Below are 10,893 nucleotides of genomic sequence, written 5' to 3'. Positions count from 1 at the left end.
CAGTAATGATCACTAAGAATGATCCCTAGCCAAGTGCTCTAATGATCACTAGGAATGCTAGGAGAGAAGCAGGGGTGAGTTGTCCAAGAGCTCCAAAAATTAGCGCAAATTTTGAGTTGTATACTACACCACATGGCATTGTTGGGACCAAAAACGGGCCCCTGAAATTGGCTAAAGGCACTAGCCAGCGGGTCTCTATCACACTCAAAACACAAGCCCACACGGCCTCACGACCAGGAGTGTCCAAGGGGCACTCTGCCTAATTGCTAATCTAGATATCATGTTTGTAGTAGAACGTAGTCCAACGATTGCCCTTCCTTACTCCTCATAGGGAGATCCCCTACATCTAGGTATAATATACCATGTAACACAAACACAGGAGGCAAACCCTCTAGTTGAATGCTGTGGCCCCACTGCAGCTCTCCTACATCGAGAAGATTGGCCCCTCGATGCATTGCTCTAACATAAAGAACATACGAACAATCTCCACTCTTATATATTTTGAACGATCTAGGAGATTTGATATTTCCTTAACCAAGCTTGCCCCAAGAAATCGTTCATCTATCCTACAGCTCTCAGGTTTCCTTACACACTCCATGTAGGTCAATGTTTGGAAAGCAATTGCAATGCGTCCAAGTTTGATACCATGCTATGCTCAATGCAAATGTAGATGACCATTGTGCTCAAGCATTTTACCATTAGAAACCAGCTATAGGTGAAGTGAAGAAAATGATTTCCAACTAATCATACGTGTGGTGTTGATAGAGACTAGCACCAAATTTCTTCGTGCTACTAGTCTTCTTAATTCAAATAATAATTTGTCCTATATGTTTTGCATAGACAAATAAATCAAATTTTGCATCATTTTTAGCAACTAACCACTTTCACAAACCCTCTTCCCTCTCCTACCGGTCAGGTTTTGCATTCGTTGGGTACGTATAAGGTTCATTTTCATGTAAATTTTCATATAAAAATCAATAAAAGCATACTATAACATAGAAAAAAGACTCGACTAAGGCTTGATCCTCATGCTAGGGACCTCGTTATATGCTCACAAACATAAAATGTATTTTTCTCTAGTTTTTTAAGGCATAAAAACTAATTTTTCTCTTATTTTTTCTATTTTCTCCATTTATTTGTTTATAAAAATGTGATATTTCAGAATCATGAGTTCTTACTAATCAAGGACACTCAGCATCATTTTCATATCCATTTCTATCCCATATGACCTCGAAACACTAAAAAAAGTCCCAAATTTCATTATTTTCATAAAAATTGCAACTTGCACATTTTGTGAGAAATTATTATATCATTATATTTTTTGGTTTTGTTTCATATTTCAGAGAGAATGCAACATGGGAGATAAAGAAAAACCAAAATCAAGCATTTTCTCCAATCATTTTCCATAAAATAAAAGAACCGCTCACTTACGCATAGAAACCGCGATTTCGAGACTCATATCTCATGGACGGGAGGCCCACTGACACTTCTTTCTTGTCGTTGATGCACACTCTTAGCCTAATCTACGTCCTCTATCGCTCCAGTATCATCATTTGGTCCGGATTTTTCATCACAACCCTCTCTCTTCTTTCTTGAATTGATGCATACGAACAACTATAAAGAGGAGAGACGAGGGAGAAGAGAGAAATATTAGAAAATCATTGTCATCTCCTTCCTCTCTCTGTCGAGATCGAGAATCTCTCTCTCTCTCTCTCTCTCTCTCTATAGAATATTAAGGAATCAAGCGGTATCGGGTAGACAGGTTATTAAACTTTAAAAGAACCGGTTCATCTTTTTGTCTTCACACTGTCCCACAAGTAGATATTTTGGTTTTGGGTGGGCAAACGGACTCAGATTTGAGATCCGTCTGGATATGTGACTTCGCAGCATTAAAATCCATCATGTTGGCCTTTGTTGCACACTTTTCGGCTCCCAAATCCAGTAGCTGCTTTATAACACCAAACCTTACGGGGATTAAATGGGGAGTCAAATGACCTCCGATTGATGAATTGAGACTTGCATTGGATTTGTGACATCAAAATGCATCTAGGAAAAATCTAGCTCATAGCCATCCTCCACTGTTTAATATTTCATGAAAATTTGGTTTTTGGCACTTCCCAGGCACTTCTTGCTCCAAAAACAGCCTCAAATGCTTCAAGCACGGTTCAAAAGAAGCTCCTCCAATCCAATTTGCATTGGCGACCATGAGAAAGGATGGCTCAGCCTGTCAAATCCCATGAACAGATCTGCACATACAACAGTCAAAGCAAACATCAAGTTGACACAAAAATTATAATCAAGAAAGCACAAGAACAGCTCTCACCCTACCCCCTAACAAAATCAAGGCATGAAAATTCACAATGGATAGGCTGAGCATAATCTAACACAAATCTAGAGTGAGTCTCTAACCAACTGCTCGAACACGAAATGGCTAAAAAGCCTATCAAAGAGGTCATCCTAGTGGTGGTTTGAATTACCTACCTAACTTAGGACAACTAGACCAGGACCTCTAATGAGGCGAGGACTCCTATAGCTTGGTTATCATATTTTTCCGATAACACATTTTTCGTTCAGGGTTTCCATACTTGAGCATGTAAAAGGGAGGGAGCTGAGCATAGAATGACCCAAGAAGAACAAGGCATCGGCCTCAGGTCCTAACTCAGTACCCAAGAACGCCCTTGCGAGGCGACACTTAATACCTTTTTAATGCTCACTTTTATTTTTGCTCCAACCTTCCCTTTTTTTTTTTTTGCTAGTTGCTACCCTTAGGAAGACAAGGCATCGGCCCTAGGGATGACTCATTCCTAGGAACCTACCAGGCGTTCGCAAGGAAACTGCTTGTAGGAAATTTCTTCCTTTTTCTTTTTCTTTTTCCATTGAGGAGTTAGAACCCCTATTTACACACCTCCATATATATACATTTCCTTTCAAATATTCAGGGTTTTTCTTCTTTGTATTTTTTTTTCTTGAAAAGCTTTTCTAACTGCCTCACAAGTAATAGAAACTCCTAGAATGGTCACCTAGTAGGTTAGTAGAACAGGGTCACTAGAACTACCCTCTATCACAGGTCCTTATCGCCTTAACAGGAGGTAGCCAACAACTCAAACCCTCCCCAGATATACCTAACCTAAACCTAGGACTTCATGCCTTGATTGCCGATCCCCCACAAATGAAAAGAAATTTATCCCTACATATACATGTAACATTATCTGCTTAAGGGAAAAACTCGAAAAGGGGATGATACCACCTGGAATGGCCACAAGAAGCTCCTCCGTAGCAAAGGAACCCTCCAGTGACTTTGTCAACTTGTGTGATGCAATCACTAAAATAGAAAACCATTAAATGTACCTGCACCAAACAGACATATGGCCCTCTTGGCCAAAGGAAATATCACAGTTTACACCTAACAAAGCTAGCCCTCTTGGCCTAAAGAAATAAAGCATTTAAACTCAAAAAAACTAGCCCTCTTGGCCTAATGGCATAAAACAAAACAACTTGTATATATCTCCCCTTGTAAAATCTTGCTAATATACAACAAGATGCTCCATCCCAAGGAGGAAATAGGGTGCTAGCCCTAGACTAAATGCATCGGATTGTGACCCATGCCTCCTACATAACTAGCAAGAGGTGTATGCATAACATGTCGTCTGACCAACCTATGGGTCCAATATAATAGAGGTAAGTGGATCTCAGCCACTCTTTGCATCACCCATACTAACCATCGCCTATGGGTCCAAGATAATAGAGGTAAGTGGATCTCAGCCACTCTTTGCATCACCCATACTAACCATCGCCTACCATATAGAGCATGTTCGGATAAAAGGCCCCATAATCGACTAGGTCCTATCTCATCATCCATAGAGATATCCAAACTAGGACCATAGTTGAAGAAAATGTCTTCTCCATAAGCAAGGTTTGCTAACGAGTCCACAAACTGATTCCAATAACATGGAACTAGTTGAAGAGATACTCTCTCAAACCCGTCGAGCATGGTCATAGCAGTGCGATAATACATAGAAAGAATGGGATTTCATACTGTATAAGTCCCATTTAGTTGGTTCAATACCAATTGGGAATCCCCTTTTACTAACAACTGACGGATACTGCCTCTCTTAGCAAAATTCAGTCCCATGATTAAAGCTTTATATTCTACCATGTTATTGGTAAATCCTACCTCGAGATAAACAACTAATTTCATCACAACTCTACGTTGGGGATCTCTACTAATAACTACCCCTATACTCCCTTTCTTGTTGGGATCCCTGGATGCTCCATCAAAATACAGTGTGTACATCCACAATGGGTTAAGATAGTCCACCATCGTCACCCCTACTTGAAATTATGATAATCAAAATTTAGCATGTTCAAAGGATGTATCAAAGGCTCCATCCCACCTTCTTCATTTAATATAATAGGGATGCTTGTCAAAATTCGTAAGCAATGATGAAAAATGACTTTGATTTCTCAGACAAATGATACGTGCTCTTTCTCAATCACTTTATATCTTTTACTCCACCAGATAAGCTTTCCGTGATGATATCCCTGCTCCAAGTATGGGTGTTCCAAGTAAGGAACAAGCCACCCCATCAACCAATATGTTCTCTTGTAGGTTTCTGATCAACCCCGCATTGACCTACAAGGTATTTATTTTGTTAGTGCATTTAGAGATAATAAGATTTAATCTTGTTAAGATTAACCTTATTTTCAAACTCCACTCCCTCAAGTTCAGCTAGTCATGCCATGGACTTATTTTTTCCTATTCTAATGATCTTGTAGGGACCGTCCCATTTGGGCTCAAGTTTTTTTGGAAACTTCTCTCTTCGTACATCATAATATAGAACTAATTGTCACTTCTTAAAGGTATATTTCTTCGTTTTTAACTCATGTAGCTACTTCATCCGACGCTTAGCTACTTCTTGGTGCAATAGACTCTGCAATTTGAGCTCGTCTAAGTGGACCAGAGTCGTAAAGTGCTTGAAGAATGCATCCTCGTCACCCAAAGAATGATTGATTGTGAATATTATAGTCGACAACTCAATCTCTAAGGGCAAAACACAACCCTCCCCATAGACTAACTTGAACGGGATATGGCCAATGGATCATTTAAATGTAGTGTTATATGTCCACACCACCACATATAATTTATTATCCTAGTCTCGCTTCTTTTTGGACACCATTTTCGATAAAATACCAACATGTTTCTTATTAGCACTTTCAACTTGTGTTGAGATGGCAAGCTCAACACATGCGGACATTGATGATGGACCGCTTGGCTAGATGAGTCTGTATATCTATACTTAGCACGTTGGTGTTCACTATGATACTCACATGGCCACTGACTTATCACTTATTATATTTAGTCTGTTACACCTATCTACAGCTGGCAAAGACATAGCGACAGTCGATTAGTGTAGTCGGTTATGCACTGTTTGACTTAGAAGACCACTTTCCTTTATGTTGTATCTTATCTATACTTTGTGTACATTGTATAGTGTGTGGAAGAAGAAGAAGAATCAGTAAGAAAACGTTTTGGCCTCCATCTCTCTTCTTGTGTTCTTGAGTGAGCTTCCTCTTGCATGTACAGTGTGTGTTTGGTGCAGCAGCTCAAGCAAAGTCCCCTACCATGCCATTTTTGACATTGTATCAGAGTTGCGCCACTGAGAGAGGCTGATTTTGAAGGTAGAAGTGAAGGAGAAGAAGCAAGGTTCAAGCAAGCAAGCAATAGGTAAGAAACTCTTCCATTCTTCCACTCTCTCTCTTGGATAGTGCCTGTGGAGGCACCGGAAGCAAGGTCGAGCAAAAATCTCAGATTGCTGTGAGATTTGGTGTGCGAGAGATCACTGTATATTCTGCAAAATAAGCCCTTTAGGGCTTATTCCACAGTTATTTTGGGCGTCTAAGGCTATTTCAAGCCCCGTTTTAGAGCCGCAAGGTTGAAGGCTGAAATTAATGCAGTCCAGAGGATTGGTTACAAGGTTGCCTTCTTTTAGAGTTGCAGAATTGTATAAAGTCTGTGAAGCATGCCAGTTTGGTAAGCAGGCAAGAAAACCCTTCTCGCATGATAGAGAAGTGAGCAGAAATATACTTGATGTAGTACATACAGATGTTTGGGGGCCTACACAGAATATATCTCTTGGTGGCAGCAAATACTTTGTTACATTTATTGATGACTGTTCAAGGAAGCTATGGGTATACTTCATGAAGGAAAAAAGTGATGTGTTTGAGCACTTCAAATCTTTTAAGATAGTTGTTGAAATAGAAACATACTTAAAAGTGAAGTGCTTGTGCACTTCAAATCTTTTAAGATAGTTGTTGAAATAGAAACAGGCTTAAAAGCGAAGTGCTTGAGATCAAATGGAGGGGGAGAGTACCTCTCTAATGAGTTCAATGGCTTCTTGAGGACTAATGGGATAAAGAGGCAATTTACTTGTAGGTATACCCCATAGCAAAATGGTGTTGCAGAAAGAAAAAACAGGAATATTGTAGAAATTGCACGGGCATTGATGGCTGAAAAGAGTATGCCCAAACATTTTTGGTCTGAGGCTGTCCATACTGCTCTCTACATTATGAACAGAACTCCCACAACTGCAGTTCACGGGATGACTCCTGAAGAATGCTTTACTAGCAAGAAGCCTGATGTATCACACTTGAAGGTATTTGGATGTGTTGCATACGTTCATGTGCCAGATGAGCTACGAAAGAAGCTTGATCCAAAGGTAGAAAAATGTGTTTTTATTGGATACTCTTTAGAACAAAAAGGGTATCGCTATTATAACCCTGTACAGGTGAGTTCAGAGTGAGCAAGGATGTTATCTTTGATGAGATGGAAAGTTGGTATACACTTGCTAGTGATGTTTTGGATGATGATAATGATCAGGACAGCTATGTGCAGAAAGATAAACAAGAATCATGGAGTCTTAGTGGACCAGAAACATCATCTGGTACTACACCTACAGTAAGCCCTTGGTCTGGGAGACTAAGGAGTAGCCCCACATCTTCAGGTGGATCTATAAGTGTTGCAGGGAAGGACAAAGGAAAGAAGAAAGTGCTGGATGGTAATGATGCATCTACTAGTCATTTGGGATTTGATAGAGATTCTAGTGGTTCGGAGAGTTTGGATGATGATCTTGGAATTCCTTTAGTCAAGACACCAGGTGTATAGAGAGCTCATAGTAATGTAAAGGCTCCATTGAGTGATCCGGTGGTACGCAAATCTAGCAAGGTCTGATACCCTGTTAAAAGATTTGGTTTTGAAGGTCATGCAGTCACCATTATGCTGATATGGTGAAACTAGTTGAGGATGTTGAGCCCACTTGTTTTGAGGATGCTGTTGGTCATGCTCATTGGGATGTAGCAATGGATGAGGAGATGGCTATATTAGAAGCCAATAAGACTTGGTATTTGGTACCCTTACCTAAGGGTAAGAAAGCTATTGGCTGTAAGTGGATTTACAAAGTCAAGCATAATGCAGACGGTTCAGTTAGCAGATATAAGGCTAGGCTGGTTGCAAAAGGCTATGCTCAAACACATGGCATAGATTATGAAGAGACATTCAGTCTAGTTGCTAGGATGGCAATTGTTAGGTGTGTGATTGCCTTAGCAGCAGTCAAAGATTGGAGTTTGCAACAAATGGATGTTAAGAATGCCTTCTTGCATGGTGAATTGCAAGAAGAAGTATATATGGAGCAACCAGTAGATTATGAGGATTTAGAGCATCCCACATATGTGCGCAGGTTAAAGAAGGCACTCTATGGGTTGAAGCAAGCACCTAGAGCATGGTCTGACAAGATTGGAGAGTATCTAATCAATATTGGATTTTGTATTTTTGATGCTGATCACTCACTTTATGTGAGAAAGGGAGATGCAGGTTTGGTCATCATAGTCATCTATGTGGATGACTTGATTATTATAGGTGACAGTGACAATGGGATTGCTGAAGTTAAGGACTTCTTGAAGAAGAAGTTTGAGATGAAAGATTTGGGTGAGTTGAGATACTTTCTTGGTATTAAGGTGATCAGATGTGATGATGGTATATGGCTATCCCAAAGGTAGTATGGCTTGGATATGTTATCCAAGTATGGTATGACAGTATGTAAGCCTCTTTCAGTACCATTGGAGCAAAACGTGAAGTTGAGTGCTAACATTGGGGATGAGATAGAAGACCCTACTATGTTCAGGAGGATAGTAGGGAGTTTGATTTACATGACTATCATAAGGCCAGACTTGAGCTATGTTGTTGGCCTTATTAGTCAGTTTATGTAGATACATAGAAAGCCTCATTTGGATGTAGTTAGACGTATATTGAGATATGTGAAGTCCACTTTATATTATGGACTTTTTTATGAGGCATGTAAGGACATACAGGTCTTTGGATACACAAATGTAAATTGGGCTAGTAGCGTATCAGACAGAAGATCTACAAGTGGATTCATGTTTTCCCTTGGTAGTGTAACAGTTACATGGAGCAGTAAAAAGCAACCTATAATTGATTTATCGAGTACAGAGGCTGAGTATAGAGGTGCTGCTATGGTAGCATGTGAGGTGGTATGGCTGCAAAAGTTATTAGGTGATTTGGACGTGCTGGGAGATGGTCCAGTTGTCATTCATTGTGACAACATGAGCAGCATACAGCTAGCTAGGAATCCAATGTTCCATGCTAGGACAAAACACATTGAGGTGTACTACCACTTTGTTAGAGAGAAGGTACTTGCAGGAGAGATTGACTTGGTATATGTCAACACAAAGGATCAAATAGCTGACATTTTCACAAAGGCATTGGGTGCAGAGAAGCTTTAAAAGTTCCGAAGCTTACTTGGAGTTGCACAGATAGAATTGAGCTTGAGGGGGAGTGTTGAGATGGCAAGCTCAACACGTGCGGACATTGATGATGGACCGCCTGGCTAAATGAGTCTGCACGTCTACACTTAGCACGTTGGCGGTCATTATGATACTCACATGGCCACTGACTTATCACTTATTATATTTAGTTTGTTACACCTACCTACAGCTGGCAAAGACATAGCGCCAGTCGATTAGTGTAGTCAGTTATGCATTGTTTGACTTAGAAGGCCACTTTCCTTTATGTTGTATCTTATCTATAATTTGTGTACATTGTATAGTGTGTGGAAGAAGAAGAAAAATCAGCAAGAAAACATTTTGACCTCCATCTCTCTTCTTGTGTTCTTGAGTAAGCTTCCTCTTGCATGTACACTGTGTGTTTGGCGCAGCAGCTCAAGCAAAGTCCCCCACCACGCGATTCTTGACAACTTGTCCATTTGCATGTGGGTTATAAGGCGTTATCTTATTGTACTTAATTTTCCAAGCTTTTAATTACCTTGTTTAGGAAATGGATTCTACGGTCCGATACTAATTCTTTTGGTGGACCAAATCGGCATATAATTTGCTCTAGTAGGACCTTAGCAGTCTCCTTTGCATCATCCTTCATTGTTGCTCGTGCTTCTGACCATTTGTAGAATAGTTAGTTGCCACTATAATATATCTCTTCTATGTAGAAGATGACAAGGTAATAGGACCCACAAAGTTGATGCCCCACTTCTCGAATGGAAGTATAGCCATAATTGAAGTAAGTTGTCGCTTCCTATTCTCCCTACTGTAATGTCATGGACAAGTGTTGCGTTTCTTAACATACTCAAATATATCTTGAAAAATGGATGGCCATCAATATCTAGCTCTTAAATATTTTTGTGCAATTAACCACCAAGCAAAATGCCCTTCCGCAAGCAGAGTCATGACACTCTTCCAAAAAGAATGGAACCTTGTCAGGCATCACAGATCAATGATAGATATCATCCACGCCTTGCCAATATAATGCTCCTGCAATCAAAGAAAGTTTCAAAGCCTGCTATCTAATTTTCCTCTTTTTGGATTTTGATAAACCGAATCTAGTCTCTCTTGTTGATAGGTAATGCATAATAGCAACGTATCAAGATGGGATCAAAGCCATATCAATTTTAAACATTTCCTCAATATCACTTCCTTCCACTAAAGTCTATTTCGGCTCCTTGAAATCCACAAGGCATTCCACAATACCCTACTGCTTTGGTGGCTTACTCCTAATCTCATAATTGAATTCCTACAAAGTGATTAGCCACTTTGCTAAACGATCAAGTGGTTGTAGCTTATTCATCAGCAATCTAAGCCCCTCCGCTTTCGTATAGAAAACTATCTTCTTATAGAGAGTGTAGTGCTTGAAATCAAATACCATTGCAAGACACAACTTCTCCATATAGATATAGTTGATTTCTGATATGCCTAACTTTTGACTAGCAAAGGCTATCGGGTGATACCATTTTTTATCCTACATTTGGGATAAACAATATGGTGGTTGCTGAGAATATTCCCCTTTTAGGTGCTTTTAAAATTGGTGCTCTTACTAGCTCTTGTTTCACATGATCAAAAGCTACCTTATAAGGGTCACTCCATTCAAATAGACAGCTAAAGGATAATAGATTCGTTCGTGGCAATGTTCTTTTTGCCAGGGCATTTATAACCCTCCGATAATACCCTACTGATGATAGAAAGCTGTATACTTCCTTCGAAGTGCATGATGGAATCATGGCGACTATGACCTTGATCTTTTCAGGGTTAGTCGTTGTGATTCCTACTGAACTAATCACATGGCCTATCGATAGCCCATAAGGCACCCCAACAACACACTTCCATGGGTTAAAAGCTATGCAAAATTGTTTGCAATGCTCAAAACACTTCCTTTAAATAACCAACTGCCATTCTCTTATGGCAGCTGCCCCTAGGTCATCAATAAATACTTTCAATTCCTCTAGGGATATGTCACCATAGGTCTTGTCTACCGTTCGTTTCCGTGAACCAAGTGCATTGCATAAACGAAACGCTATCACATGGTATGCAAAGGTA

Source organism: Lygodium microphyllum, chromosome 19 (genome assembly GCF_053477565.2).
Source record: "Lygodium microphyllum isolate KBCC chromosome 19, Lygodium_microphyllum_v1.1.10, whole genome shotgun sequence".
NCBI lineage: Eukaryota > Viridiplantae > Streptophyta > Polypodiopsida > Schizaeales > Lygodiaceae > Lygodium > Lygodium microphyllum.
The sequence above is the reverse complement of the archived record's forward strand: the minus strand, read 5'-3'. Positions refer to the sequence as shown.